Below are 17,149 nucleotides of genomic sequence, written 5' to 3' on the forward strand. Positions count from 1 at the left end.
CTTAGGATGGATATATGTTTATCCCAGGCATGGAAGTTTGTTCCAAGCATCTACGACTCTTTCAGTGAAATAATATTTTCTCATGTTAGAAACATAGAAGGCTGACGGCAGAAAAAGACCTCATGGTCCATCTCGTCTGCCCTTCCAATATTTCCTGTATTTTATCTTAGGATTGGATATATGTTTATCCCAGGCATGGAAATTTGTTCCAAGCCTCTACAACTCTTTCAACCCCTCCCCCCTCCCCCATTGACTCTCTGCAGCACAAAGGAGGAGGGAGGGGGAGGGAGTGTGTGAGGGAGGTTGGGGGCTTCACTCAGAGAAATTAAGAGGGCCCCACATCCCCCCTCCCCGATTAACTCTCTCCAGCACAAAGGAGGAGGGAGGGGGGAGGGAGGGAGGGACGGGGGAGGGACTTAGGGAGGGGACCTATCAGGAGAAGAGGGAAATCAGAGGCTCCTATAGGCTGAGTTCAGAGCTGGGAGGAGACAAAGTTCAGACACCAGGACATGGCATGAAAAAAAGCACTTAGTGGGAGTCCTCGACTTACGACCACAACTGAAGCCAACATTTCTTTGGTTGGGGAGAGATTAGTTAAGTGAACTCTGCTCCACTTTACGACCTTTGTCACCACAGTTGTTATGTTTGTAACATGGTTGTTGAGTGAATCTGGCTTCCCTGTTGACTCTGCGTGTGGGATGGCTGCAAAAGGGGATCCCAGGACCTTGCGCTTGGTAGCCTTCTAGTTCTCAGTGAGGACAGTTCCCCCACTTCTGATTTTCAAGTCCAATTAGAACCTGGATGTTTTGCCCTCTCAAGTTGCTAGTTCTCAGTGAGAACACTTCCCCCACTTCTGATATTCAAGTCCAGTTAGAACCTCGATGTTTTGCCCTCAAGTCTCTAGTTCTGAGTGAGAATACCTCCCACACTTCTGATTTTCAAGTACAATTAGAACCTGGATGTTTTGCCCTCTGAAGTTGCTAGTTCTGAGTGAGAACACTTCCCACACTTCTGATTTTCAAGTCCAATTAGACGCTGGATGTTTTGCCCTCAAGGCTCTAGTTCTGAGTGAGAACAGTTCCCCCGCCTCTCCCAATACTTCTGATTTACAAGTCCAGAAAAAGACCTCCTGGTCCATCTCGTCTGCCCTTATACTATTTCCTGTATTTTATCTTAGGATGGATATATGTTTATCCCAGGCATGGAAGTTTGTTCCAAACATCTACTGCTCTTTCAGTGAGATAATATTTTCTCATGTAAGAAACATATAAGACTGATGGCAGAAAAATACCTCGTGGTCCATCTCCTCTGCCCTTATACTATTTCCTGTATTTTATCTTAGGATGGATATATGTTTATCCCAGGCATGGAAGTTTGTCCCAAACATCTACTGCTCTTTCAGTGAGATAATATTTTCTCATGTAAGAAACCTAGAAGACTGACGGCAGAAAAAGACCACGTGGTCCATCTCCTCTGCCCTTATACTATTTCCTGTATTTTATCTTAGGATGGATATATGTTTATCCCAAGCATGGAAGTTTGTTCCAAACATCTACTGCTCTTTCAGTGAGATAATATTTTCTCATGTTAGAAACATAGAAGGCTGACGGCAGAGAAAGACCTCATGGTCCATCTCGTCTGCCCTTCCACTATTTCCTGCATTTTATCTTAGGATTGATATATGTTTATCCCAGGCATGGAAGTTTGTTCCAAGAATCTATAACTCTTTCAGTGAAATAATATTTTCCCATGTTAGAAACATAGAAACTGACGGCAGAAAAAGACCTCATGGTCCATCTCGTCTGCCCTTCCACTATTTCCTGCATTTTATCTTAGGATTGATATATGTTTATCCCAGGCATGGAAGTTTGTTCCAAGCATCTATAACTCTTTCAGTGAAATAATATTTTCTCTGTTAGAAAAATAAAAGACTGACGGCAGAAAAAGACCTCATGGTCCATCTTGTCTGCACTTATACTATTTTCTGTATTTTATCTTAGGATGGATATATGTTTATCCCAGGCAAGGAAGTTTGTTCCAAACATCTACTGTTCTTTCAGTGAGATAATATTTTCTCATGTAAGAAACATATAAGGCTGACGGCAGAGAAAGACCTCCTGGTCCATCTCCTCTGCCCTTATACTATTTCCTGTATTTTAATATATGTTTATCCCAGGCATGGAAGTTTGTTCCAAACATCTACTGCTCTTTCAGTGAGACAATATTTTCTCATGTAAGAAACATATAAGGCTGATGGCAGAAAAAGACCTCGTGGTCCATCTCCTCTGCCCTTATACTATTTCCTGTATTTTATCTTAGGATGGATATATGTTTATCCCAGGCATGGAAGTTTGTTCCAAACATCTACTGCTCTTTCAGTGAGATAATATTTTCTCATGTAAGAAACAGATAAGGCTGATGGCAGAAAAAGATTTCGTGGTCCATCTCCTCTGCCCTTATACTATTTCCTGTATTTTATCTTAGGATGGAAATATGTTTATCCCAGGCATGGAAGTTTGTTCCAAACATCTACTGCTCTTTCAGTGAGACAATATTTTCTCATGTAAGAAACATATAAGGCTGATGGCAGAAAAAGACCTTGTGGTCCATCTCCTCTGCCCTTATACTATTTCCTGTATTTTATCTTAGGATGGATATATGTTTATCCCAGGCATGGAAGTTTGTTCCAAACCTCTACTGGTCTTTCAGTGAGATAATATTTTCTCATGTAAGAAACATATAAGGCTGATGGCAGAAAAAGACCTCGTGGTCCATCTCCTCTGCCCTTATACTATTTCCTGTATTTTATCTTAGGATGGATATATGTTTATCCCAGGCATGGAAGTTTGTTCCAAACATCTACTGCACTTTCAGTGAGATAATATTTTCTCATGTAAGAAACATATAAGGCTGACGGCAGAAAAAGACCTCGTGGTCCATCTCCTCTGCCCTTATACTATTTCCTGTATTTTATCTTAGGATGGATATATGTTTATCCCAGGCATGGAAGTTTGTTCCAAACATCTACTGCTCTTTCAGTGAGACAATATTTTCTCATGTAAGAAACATATAAGGCTGATGGCAGAAAAAGACCTCGTGGTCCATCTCCTCTGCCCTTATACTATTTCCTGTATTTTATCTTAGGATGGATACATGTTTATCCCAGGCATGGAAGTTTGTTCCAAACATCTACTGCTCTTTCAGTGAGACAATATTTTCTCATGTAAGAAACATATAAGGCTGATGGCAGAAAAAGACGTCGTGGTCCATCTCCTCTGCCCTTATACTATTTCCTGTATTTTAATATATGTTTATCCCAGGCATGGAAGTTTGTTCCAAACATCTACTGCTCTTTCAGTGAGATAATAATTTCTCATGTAAGAAACATATAAGGCTGACGGCAGAAAAAGACCTCGTGGTCCATCTCCTCTGCCCTTATACTATTTCCTGTATTTTATCTTAGGATGGATATATGTTTATCCCAGGCATGGAAGTTTGTTCCAAACATCTACTGCTCTTTCAGTGAGACAATATTTTCTCATGTAAGAAACATATAAGGCTGATGGCAGAAAAAGACCTCGTGGTCCATCTCCTCTGCCCTTATACTATTTCCTGTATTTTATCTTAGGATGGATACATGTTTATCCCAGGCATGGAAGTTTGTTCCAAACATCTACTGCTCTTTCAGTGAGATAATATTTTCTCATGTAAGAAACATATAAGGCTGATGGCAGAAAAAGACCTCGTGGTCCATCTCCTCTGCCCTTATACTATTTCCTGTATTTTATCTTAGGATGGATATATGTTTATCCCAGGCATGGAAGTTTGTTCCAAACATCTACTGCTCTTTCAGTGAGATAATATTTTCTCATGTAAGAAACATATAAGGCTGACGACAGAAAAAGACCTCGTGGTCCATCTCCTCTGCCCTTATACTATTTCCTGTATTTTATCTTAGGATGGATATATGTTTATCCCAGGCATGGAAGTTTGTTCCAAACATCTACTGCACTTTCAGTGAGATAATATTTTCTCATGTAAGAAACATATAAGGCTGACGGCAGAAAAAGACCTCGTGGTCCATCTCCTCTGCCCTTATACTATTTCCTGTATTTTATCTTAGGATGGATATATGTTTATCCCAGGCATGGAAGTTTGTTCCAAACATCTACTGCTCTTTCAGTGAGACAATATTTTCTCATGTAAGAAACATATAAGGCTGATGGCAGAAAAAGACCTCGTGGTCCATCTCCTCTGCCCTTATACTATTTCCTGTATTTTATCTTAGGATGGATACATGTTTATCCCAGGCATGGAAGTTTGTTCCAAACATCTACTGCTCTTTCAGTGAGACAATATTTTCTCATGTAAGAAACATATAAGGCTGATGGCAGAAAAAGACGTCGTGGTCCATCTCCTCTGCCCTTATACTATTTCCTGTATTTTAATATATGTTTATCCCAGGCATGGAAGTTTGTTCCAAACATCTACTGCTCTTTCAGTGAGATAATAATTTCTCATGTAAGAAACATATAAGGCTGACGGCAGAAAAAGACCTCGTGGTCCATCTCCTCTGCCCTTATACTATTTCCTGTATTTTATCTTAGGATGGATATACTGTATGTTTATCCCAGGCATGGAAGTTTGTTCCAAACATCTACTACTCTTTCAGTGAGACAATATTTTCTCATGTAAGAAACATATAAGGCTGATGGCAGAAAAAGACCTCGTGGTCCATCTCCTCTGCCCTTATACTATTTCCTGTATTTTATCTTAGGATGGATACATGTTTATCCCAGGCATGGAAGTTTGTTCCAAACATCTACTGCTCTTTCAGTGAGACAATATTTTCTCATGTAAGAAACATATAAGGCTGATGGCAGAAAAAGACGTCGTGGTCCATCTCCTCTGCCCTTATACTATTTCCTGTATTTTATCTTGGGATGGATATATGTTTATCCCAGGCATGGAAGTTTGTTCCAAACATCTACTGCTCTTTCAGTGAAACAATATTTTCTCATGTAAGAAACATATAAGGCTGATGGCAGAAAAAGACGTCGTGGTCCATCTCCTCTGCCCTTATACTATTTCCTGTATTTTATCTTAGGATGGATATATGTTTATCCCAGGCATGGAAGTTTGTTCCAAACATCTACTGCTCTTTCATTGAGATAATATTTTCTCATGTAAGAAACATATAAGGCTGACGGCAGAAAAAGACCTTGTGGTCCATCTCCTCTGCCCTTATACTATTCCCTGTATTTTTTTATCTTAGGATGGATATATGTTTATCCCAGGCATGGAAGTTTGTTCCAAACATCTACTGCTCTTTCAGTGAGATAATATTTACTCATGTAAGAAACATATAAGGCTGATGGCAGAAAAAGACGTCGTGGTCCATCTCCTCTGCCCTTATACTATTTCCTGTATTTTATCTTAGGATGGATATATGTTTATCCCAGTCATGGAAGTTTGTTCCAAACATCTACTGCTCTTTCAGTGAGATAATATTTTCTCACGTAAGAAACATATAAGGCTGATGGCAGAAAAAGACCTCGTGGTCCATCTCCTCTGCCCTTATACTATTTCCTGTATTTTAATATATGTTTATCCCAGGCATGGAAGTTTGTTCCAAACATCTACTGCTCTTTCAGTGAGATAATATTTTCTCATGTAAGAAACATATAAGGCTGATGGCAGAAAAAGACCTCGTGGTCCATCTCCTCTGCCCTTATACTATTTCCTGTATTTTATCTTAGGATGGATATATGTTTATCCCAGGCATGGAAGTTTGTTCCAAACATCTACTGCTCTTTCAGTGAGATAATATTTTCTCATGTAAGAAACATATAAGGCTGATGGCAGAAAAAGACCTCGTTGTCCATCTTCTCTGCCCTTATACTATTTCCTGTATTTTATCTTAGGATGGATATATGTTTATCCCAGGCATGGAAGTTTGTTCCAAACATCTACTGTTCTTTCAGTGAGATAATATTTTCTCATGTAAGAAACATATAAGGCTGATGGCAGAAAAAGACCTCGTTGTCCATCTCCTCTGCCCTTATACTATTTCCTGTATTTTATCTTAGGATGGATCTATGTTTATCCCAGGCATGGAAGTTTGTTCCAAACCTCTACTGGTCTTTCAGTGAGATAATATTTTCTCATGTAAGAAACATATAAGGCTGATGGCAGAAAAAGACCTCGTGGTCCATCTCCTCTGCCCTTATACTATTTTCTGTATTTTATCTTAGGATGGATATATGTTTATCCCAGGCATGGAAGTTTATTCCAAACATCTACTGCTCTTTCAGTGAGATAATATTTTCTCATGTAAGAAACATATAAGGCTGATGGCAGAAAAAGACCTCGTGGTCCATCTCCTCTGCCCTTATACTATTTCCTGTATTTTATCTTAGGATGGATATATGTTTATCCCAGGCATGGAAGTTTGTTCCAAACATCTACTGCTCTTTCAGTGAGATAATATTTTCTCATGTAAGAAACATATAAGGCTGACGGCAGAAAAAGACCTCGTGGTCCATCTCCTCTGCCCTTATACTATTTCCTGTATTTTATCTTAGGATGGATATATGTTTATCCCAGGCATGGAAGTTTGTTCCAAACATCTACTGCACTTTCAGTGAGATAATATTTTCTCATGTAAGAAACATATAAGGCTGACGGCAGAAAAAGACCTCGTGGTCCATCTCCTCTGCCCTTATACTATTTCCTGTATTTTATCTTAGGATGGATATATGTTTATCCCAGGCATGGAAGTTTGTTCCAAACATCTACTGCTCTTTCAGTGAGACAATATTTTCTCATGTAAGAAACATATAAGGCTGATGGCAGAAAAAGACGTCGTGGTCCATCTCCTCTGCCCTTATACTATTTCCTGTATTTTATCTTAGGATGGATACATGTTTATCCCAGGCATGGAAGTTTGTTCCAAACATCTACTGCTCTTTCAGTGAGACAATATTTTCTCATGTAAGAAACATATAAGGCTGATGGCAGAAAAAGACGTCGTGGTCCATCTCCTCTGCCCTTATACTATTTCCTGTATTTTAATATATGTTTATCCCAGGCATGGAAGTTTGTTCCAAACATCTACTGCTCTTTCAGTGAGATAATAATTTCTCATGTAAGAAACATATAAGGCTGACGGCAGAAAAAGACCTCGTGGTCCATCTCCTCTGCCCTTATACTATTTCCTGTATTTTATCTTAGGATGGATATATGTTTATCCCAGGCATGGAAGTTTGTTCCAAACATCTACTGCTCTTTCAGTGAGACAATATTTTCTCATGTAAGAAACATATAAGGCTGATGGCAGAAAAAGACCTCGTGGTCCATCTCCTCTGCCCTTATACTATTTCCTGTATTTTATCTTAGGATGGATACATGTTTATCCCAGGCATGGAAGTTTGTTCCAAACATCTACTGCTCTTTCAGTGAGACAATATTTTCTCATGTAAGAAACATATAAGGCTGATGGCAGAAAAAGACGTCGTGGTCCATCTCCTCTGCCCTTATACTATTTCCTGTATTTTATCTTGGGATGGATATATGTTTATCCCAGGCATGGAAGTTTGTTCCAAACATCTACTGCTCTTTCAGTGAAACAATATTTTCTCATGTAAGAAACATATAAGGCTGATGGCAGAAAAAGACGTCGTGGTCCATCTCCTCTGCCCTTATACTATTTCCTGTATTTTATCTTAGGATGGATATATGTTTATCCCAGGCATGGAAGTTTGTTCCAAACATCTACTGCTCTTTCATTGAGATAATATTTTCTCATGTAAGAAACATATAAGGCTGACGGCAGAAAAAGACCTTGTGGTCCATCTCCTCTGCCCTTATACTATTCCCTGTATTTTTTTATCTTAGGATGGATATATGTTTATCCCAGGCATGGAAGTTTGTTCCAAACATCTACTGCTCTTTCAGTGAGATAATATTTACTCATGTAAGAAACATATAAGGCTGATGGCAGAAAAAGACGTCGTGGTCCATCTCCTCTGCCCTTATACTATTTCCTGTATTTTATCTTAGGATGGGTATATGTTTATCCCACTCATGGAAGTTTGTTCCAAACATCTACTGCTCTTTCAGTGAGATAATATTTTCTCACGTAAGAAACATATAAGGCTGATGGCAGAAAAAGACCTCGTGGTCCATCTCCTCTGCCCTTATACTATTTCCTGTATTTTAATATATGTTTATCCCAGGCATGGAAGTTTGTTCCAAACATCTACTGCTCTTTCAGTGAGATAATATTTTCTCATGTAAGAAACATATAAGGCTGATGGCAGAAAAAGACCTCGTGGTCCATCTCCTCTGCCCTTATACTATTTCCTGTATTTTATCTTAGGATGGATATATGTTTATCCCAGGCATGGAAGTTTGTTCCAAACATCTACTGCTCTTTCAGTGAGATAATATTTTCTCATGTAAGAAACATATAAGGCTGATGGTAGAAAAAGACCTCGTTGTCCATCTTCTCTGCCCTTATACTATTTCCTGTATTTTATCTTAGGATGGATCTATGTTTATCCCAGGCAAGGAAGTTTGTTCGAAACATCTACTGCTCTTTCAGTGAGATAATATTTTCTCATGTAAGAAACATATAAGGCTGACGGCAGAGAAAGACCTCGTGGTCCATCTCCTCTGCCCTTATACTATTTCCTGTATTTTAATATATGTTTATCCCAGGCATGGAAGTTTGTTCCAAACATCTACTGCTCTTTCAGTGAGACAATATTTTCTCATGTAAGAAACATATAAGGCTGATGGCAGAAAAAGACCTCGTGGTCCATCTCCTCTGCCCTTATACTATTTCCTGTATTTTATCTTAGGATGGATATATGTTTATCCCAGGCATGGAAGTTTGTTCCAAACATCTACTGCCCTTTCAGTGAGATAATATTTTCTCATGTAAGAAACATATAAGGCTGATGGCAGAAAAAGACCTCGTGGTCCATCTCCTCTGCCCTTATACTATTTCCTGTATTTTATCTTAGGGTGGATATATGTTTATCCCAGGCATGGAAGTTTGTTCCAAACATCTACTGCTCTTTCAGTGAGATAATATTTTCTCATGTAAGAAACATATAAGGCTGATGGCAGAAAAAGACCTCGTGGTCCATCTCCTCTGCCCTTATACTATTTCCTGTATTTTATCTTAGGATGGATATATGTTTATCCCAGGCATGGAAGTTTGTTCCAAGAATCTATAACTCTTTCAGTGAAATAATATTTTCCCATGTTAGAAACATAGAAACTGACGGCAGAAAAAGACCTCATGGTCTATCTCGTCTGCCCTTCCACTATTTCCTGCATTTTATCTTAGGATTGATATATGTTTATCCCAGGCATGGAAGTTTGTTCCAAACATCTACTGCTCTTTCAGTGAGATAATATTTTCTCATGTTAGAAATATAGAAGACTGACGGCAGAAAAGACCTCCTGGTCCATCTCGTTTGCCCTTATACTGTTTCCTGTATTTTATCTTAGGATGGATCTGTGTTTATCCCAGTCATGGAAGTTTGTTCCAAGCATCTACGACTCGTTTAGGGAGATAATATTTTCTCATGTTAGAAACATAGAAACTGACGGCAGAAAAAGACCTCATGGTCCATCTTGTCTGCCCTTATACTATTTTCTGTATTTTATCTTAGGATGGATCTATGTTTATCCCAGGCATGGAAGTTTGTTCCAAACATCTACTGCTCTTTCAGTGAGACAATATTTTCTCATGTAAGAAACATATAAGGCTGATGGCAGAAAAAGACCTCGTGGTCCATCTCCTCTGCCCTTATACTATTTCCTGTATTTTATCTTAGGATGGATATATGTTTATCCCAGGCATGGAAGTTTGTTCCAAACATCTACTGCTCTTTCAGTGAGACAATAGTTTCTCATGAAAGAAACATATAAGGCTGATGGCAGAAAAAGACGTCATGGTCCATCTCCTCTGCCCTTATACTATTTCCTGTATTTTATCTTAGGATGGATATATGTTTATCCCAGGCATGGAAGTTTGTTCCAAACATCTACTGCTCTTTCAGTGAGATAATAATTTCTCATGTAAGAAACATATAAGGCTGACGGCAGAAAAAGACCTCGTGGGCCATCTCCTCTGCCCTTATACTATTTCCTGTATTTTATCTTAGGATGGATATATGTTTATCCCAGGCATGGAAGTTTGTTCCAAACATCTACTGCTCTTTCAGTGAGACAATATTTTCTCATGTAAGAAACATATAAGGCTGATGGCAGAAAAAGACCTCGTGGTCCATCTCCTCTGCCCTTATACTATTTCCTGTATTTTATCTTAGGATGGATACATGTTTATCCCAGGCATGGAAGTTTGTTCCAAACATCTACTGCTCTTTCAGTGAGATAATATTTTCTCATGTAAGAAACATATAAGGCTGATGGCAGAAAAAGACCTCGTGGTCCATCTCCTCTGCCCTTATACTATTTCCTGTATTTTATCTTAGGATGGATATATGTTTATCGCAGGCATGGAAGTTTGTTCCAAACATCTACTGCTCTTTCAGTGAGATAATATTTTCTCATGTAAGAAACATATAAGGCTGACGACAGAAAAAGACCTCGTGGTCCATCTCCTCTGCCCTTATACTATTTCCTGTATTTTATCTTAGGATGGATATATGTTTATCCCAGGCATGGAAGTTTGTTCCAAACATCTACTGCACTTTCAGTGAGATAATATTTTCTCATGTAAGAAACATATAAGGCTGACGGCAGAAAAAGACCTCGTGGTCCATCTCCTCTGCCCTTATACTATTTCCTGTATTTTATCTTAGGATGGATATATGTTTATCCCAGGCATGGAAGTTTGTTCCAAACATCTACTGCACTTTCAGTGAGATAATATTTTCTCATGTAAGAAACATATAAGGCTGACGGCAGAAAAAGACCTCGTGGTCCATCTCCTCTGCCCTTATACTATTTCCTGTATTTTATCTTAGGATGGATATATGTTTATCCCAGGCATGGAAGTTTGTTCCAAACATCTACTGCTCTTTCAGTGAGACAATATTTTCTCATGTAAGAAACATATAAGGCTGATGGCAGAAAAAGACCTCGTGGTCCATCTCCTCTGCCCTTATACTATTTCCTGTATTTTATCTTAGGATGGATACATGTTTATCCCAGGCATGGAAGTTTGTTCCAAACATCTACTGCTCTTTCAGTGAGACAATATTTTCTCATGTAAGAAACATATAAGGCTGATGGCAGAAAAAGACGTCGTGGTCCATCTCCTCTGCCCTTATACTATTTCCTGTATTTTATCTTGGGATGGATATATGTTTATCCCAGGCATGGAAGTTTGTTCCAAACATCTACTGCTCTTTCAGTGAAACAATATTTTCTCATGTAAGAAACATATAAGGCTGATGGCAGAAAAAGACGTCGTGGTCCATCTCCTCTGCCCTTATACTATTTCCTGTATTTTATCTTAGGATGGATATATGTTTATCCCAGGCATGGAAGTTTGTTCCAAACATCTACTGCTCTTTCATTGAGATAATATTTTCTCATGTAAGAAACATATAAGGCTGACGGCAGAAAAAGACCTTGTGGTCCATCTCCTCTGCCCTTATACTATTCCCTGTATTTTTTTATCTTAGGATGGATATATGTTTATCCCAGGCATGGAAGTTTGTTCCAAACATCTACTGCTCTTTCAGTGAGATAATATTTACTCATGTAAGAAACATATAAGGCTGATGGCAGAAAAAGACGTCGTGGTCCATCTCCTCTGCCCTTATACTATTTCCTGTATTTTATCTTAGGATGGGTATATGTTTATCCCACTCATGGAAGTTTGTTCCAAACATCTACTGCTCTTTCAGTGAGATAATATTTTCTCACGTAAGAAACATATAAGGCTGATGGCAGAAAAAGACCTCGTGGTCCATCTCCTCTGCCCTTATACTATTTCCTGTATTTTAATATATGTTTATCCCAGGCATGGAAGTTTGTTCCAAACATCTACTGCTCTTTCAGTGAGATAATATTTTCTCATGTAAGAAACATATAAGGCTGATGGCAGAAAAAGACCTCGTGGTCCATCTCCTCTGCCCTTATACTATTTCCTGTATTTTATCTTAGGATGGATATATGTTTATCCCAGGCATGGAAGTTTGTTCCAAACATCTACTGCTCTTTCAGTGAGATAATATTTTCTCATGTAAGAAACATATAAGGCTGATGGTAGAAAAAGACCTCGTTGTCCATCTTCTCTGCCCTTATACTATTTCCTGTATTTTATCTTAGGATGGATCTATGTTTATCCCAGGCAAGGAAGTTTGTTCGAAACATCTACTGCTCTTTCAGTGAGATAATATTTTCTCATGTAAGAAACATATAAGGCTGACGGCAGAGAAAGACCTCCTGGTCCATCTCCTCTGCCCTTATACTATTTCCTGTATTTTAATATATGTTTATCCCAGGCATGGAAGTTTGTTCCAAACATCTACTGCTCTTTCAGTGAGACAATATTTTCTCATGTAAGAAACATATAAGGCTGATGGCAGAAAAAGACCTCGTGGTCCATCTCCTCTGCCCTTATACTATTTCCTGTATTTTATCTTAGGATGGATATATGTTTATCCCAGGCATGGAAGTTTGTTCCAAACATCTACTGCCCTTTCAGTGAGATAATATTTTCTCATGTAAGAAACATATAAGGCTGATGGCAGAAAAAAACCTCGTGGTCCATCTCCTCTGCCCTTATACTATTTCCTGTATTTTATCTTAGGGTGGATATATGTTTATCCCAGGCATGGAAGTTTGTTCCAAACATCTACTGCTCTTTCAGTGAGATAATATTTTCTCATGTAAGAAACATATAAGGCTGATGGCAGAAAAAGACCTCGTGGTCCATCTCCTCTGCCCTTATACTATTTCCTGTATTTTATCTTAGGATGGATATATGTTTATCCCAGGCATGGAAGTTTGTTCCAAGAATCTATAACTCTTTCAGTGAAATAATATTTTCCCATGTTAGAAACATAGAAACTGACGGCAGAAAAAGACCTCATGGTCCATCTCGTATGCCCTTCCACTATTTCCTGCATTTTATCTTAGGATTGATATATGTTTATCCCAGGCATGGAAGTTTGTTCCAAACATCTACTGCTCTTTCAGTGAGATAATATTTTCTCATGTTAGAAATATAGAAGACTGACGGCAGAAAAGACCTCCTGGTCCATCTCGTTTGCCCTTATACTGTTTCCTGTATTTTATCTTAGGATGGATCTGTGTTTATCCCAGTCATGGAAGTTTGTTCCAAGCATCTACGACTCGTTTAGGGAGATAATATTTTCTCATGTTAGAAACATAGAAACTGACGGCAGAAAAAGACCTCATGGTCCATCTTGTCTGCCCTTATACTATTTTCTGTATTTTATCTTAGGATGGATCTATGTTTATCCCAGGCATGGAAGTTTGTTCCAAACATCTACTGCTCTTTCAGTGAGACAATATTTTCTCATGTAAGAAACATATAAGGCTGATGGCAGAAAAAGACCTCGTGGTCCATCTCCTCTGCCCTTATACTATTTCCTGTATTTTATCTTAGGATGGATATATGTTTATCCCAGGCATGGAAGTTTGTTCCAAACATCTACTGCTCTTTCAGTGAGACAATAGTTTCTCATGAAAGAAACATATAAGGCTGATGGCAGAAAAAGACGTCGTGGTCCATCTCCTCTGCCCTTATACTATTTCCTGTATTTTATCTTAGGATGGATATATGTTTATCCCAGGCATGGAAGTTTGTTCCAAACATCTACTGCTCTTTCAGTGAGATAATATTTTCTCATGTAAGAAACATATAAGGCTGACGACAGAAAAAGACCTCGTGGTCCATCTCCTCTGCCCTTATACTATTTCCTGTATTTTATCTTAGGATGGATATATGTTTATCCCAGGCATGGAAGTTTGTTCCAAACATCTACTGCACTTTCAGTGAGATAATATTTTCTCATGTAAGAAACATATAAGGCTGACGGCAGAAAAAGACCTCGTGGTCCATCTCCTCTGCCCTTATACTATTTCCTGTATTTTATCTTAGGATGGATATATGTTTATCCCAGGCATGGAAGTTTGTTCCAAACATCTACTGCTCTTTCAGTGAGACAATATTTTCTCATGTAAGAAACATATAAGGCTGATGGCAGAAAAAGACCTCGTGGTCCATCTCCTCTGCCCTTATACTATTTCCTGTATTTTATCTTAGGATGGATACATGTTTATCCCAGGCATGGAAGTTTGTTCCAAACATCTACTGCTCTTTCAGTGAGACAATATTTTCTCATGTAAGAAACATATAAGGCTGATGGCAGAAAAAGACGTCGTGGTCCATCTCCTCTGCCCTTATACTATTTCCTGTATTTTAATATATGTTTATCCCAGGCATGGAAGTTTGTTCCAAACATCTACTGCTCTTTCAGTGAGATAATAATTTCTCATGTAAGAAACATATAAGGCTGACGGCAGAAAAAGACCTCGTGGTCCATCTCCTCTGCCCTTATACTATTTCCTGTATTTTATCTTAGGATGGATATACTGTATGTTTATCCGAGGCATGGAAGTTTGTTCCAAACATCTACTACTCTTTCAGTGAGACAATATTTTCTCATGTAAGAAACATATAAGGCTGATGGCAGAAAAAGACCTCGTGGTCCATCTCCTCTGCCCTTATACTATTTCCTGTATTTTATCTTAGGATGGATACATGTTTATCCCAGGCATGGAAGTTTGTTCCAAACATCTACTGCTCTTTCAGTGAGACAATATTTTCTCATGTAAGAAACATATAAGGCTGATGGCAGAAAAAGACGTCGTGGTCCATCTCCTCTGCCCTTATACTATTTCCTGTATTTTATCTTGGGATGGATATATGTTTATCCCAGGCATGGAAGTTTGTTCCAAACATCTACTGCTCTTTCAGTGAAACAATATTTTCTCATGTAAGAAACATATAAGGCTGATGGCAGAAAAAGACGTCGTGGTCCATCTCCTCTGCCCTTATACTATTTCCTGTATTTTATCTTAGGATGGATATATGTTTATCCCAGGCATGGAAGTTTGTTCCAAACATCTACTGCTCTTTCATTGAGATAATATTTTCTCATGTAAGAAACATATAAGGCTGACGGCAGAAAAAGACCTTGTGGTCCATCTCCTCTGCCCTTATACTATTCCCTGTATTTTTTTATCTTAGGATGGATATATGTTTATCCCAGGCATGGAAGTTTGTTCCAAACATCTACTGCTCTTTCAGTGAGATAATATTTACTCATGTAAGAAACATATAAGGCTGATGGCAGAAAAAGACCTCGTGGTCCATCTCCTCTGCCCTTATACTATTTCCTGTATTTTATCTTAGGATGGATATACTGTATGTTTATCCCAGGCATGGAAGTTTGTTCCAAACATCTACTACTCTTTCAGTGAGACAATATTTTCTCATGTAAGAAACATATAAGGCTGATGGCAGAAAAAGACGTCGTGGTCCATCTCCTCTGCCCTTATACTATTTCCTGTATTTTATCTTGGGATGGATATATGTTTATCCCAGGCATGGAAGTTTGTTCCAAACATCTACTGCTCTTTCAGTGAAACAATATTTTCTCATGTAAGAAACATATAAGGCTGATGGCAGAAAAAGACGTCGTGGTCCATCTCCTCTGCCCTTATACTATTTCCTGTATTTTATCTTAGGATGGATATATGTTTATCCCAGGCATGGAAGTTTGTTCCAAACATCTACTGCTCTTTCATTGAGATAATATTTTCTCATGTAAGAAACATATAAGGCTGACGGCAGAAAAAGACCTTGTGGTCCATCTCCTCTGCCCTTATACTATTCCCTGTATTTTTTTATCTTAGGATGGATATATGTTTATCCCAGGCATGGAAGTTTGTTCCAAACATCTACTGCTCTTTCAGTGAGATAATATTTACTCATGTAAGAAACATATAAGGCTGATGGCAGAAAAAGACGTCGTGGTCCATCTCCTCTGCCCTTATACTATTTCCTGTATTTTATCTTAGGATGGATATATGTTTATCCCAGTCATGGAAGTTTGTTCCAAACATCTACTGCTCTTTCAGTGAGATAATATTTTCTCACGTAAGAAACATATAAGGCTGATGGCAGAAAAAGACCTCGTGGTCCATCTCCTCTGCCCTTATACTATTTCCTGTATTTTAATATATGTTTATCCCAGGCATGGAAGTTTGTTCCAAACATCTACTGCTCTTTCAGTGAGATAATATTTTCTCATGTAAGAAACATATAAGGCTGATGGCAGAAAAAGACCTCGTGGTCCATCTCCTCTGCCCTTATACTATTTCCTGTATTTTATCTTAGGATGGATATATGTTTATCCCAGGCATGGAAGTTTGTTCCAAACATCTACTGCTCTTTCAGTGAGATAATATTTTCTCATGTAAGAAACATATAAGGCTGATGGCAGAAAAAGACCTCGTTGTCCATCTTCTCTGCCCTTATACTATTTCCTGTATTTTATCTTAGGATGGATATATGTTTATCCCAGGCATGGAAGTTTGTTCCAAACATCTACTGTTCTTTCAGTGAGATAATATTTTCTCATGTAAGAAACATATAAGGCTGATGGCAGAAAAAGACCTCGTTGTCCATCTCCTCTGCCCTTATACTATTTCCTGTATTTTATCTTAGGATGGATCTATGTTTATCCCAGGCATGGAAGTTTGTTCCAAACCTCTACTGGTCTTTCAGTGAGATAATATTTTCTCATGTAAGAAACATATAAGGCTGATGGCAGAAAAAGACCTCGTGGTCCATCTCCTCTGCCCTTATACTATTTTCTGTATTTTATCTTAGGATGGATATATGTTTATCCCAGGCATGGAAGTTTATTCCAAACATCTACTGCTCTTTCAGTGAGATAATATTTTCTCATGTAAGAAACATATAAGGCTGATGGCAGAAAAAGACCTCGTGGTCCATCTCCTCTGCCCTTATACTATTTCCTGTATTTTATCTTAGGATGGATATATGTTTATCCCAGGCATGGAAGTTTGTTCCAAACATCTACTGCTCTTTCAGTGAGAT

The sequence above is a fragment of the Erythrolamprus reginae genome, assembly GCF_031021105.1.
Source record: "Erythrolamprus reginae isolate rEryReg1 chromosome 13 unlocalized genomic scaffold, rEryReg1.hap1 SUPER_13_unloc_17, whole genome shotgun sequence".
NCBI classification, from domain to species: Eukaryota; Metazoa; Chordata; class Lepidosauria; order Squamata; family Dipsadidae; genus Erythrolamprus; species Erythrolamprus reginae.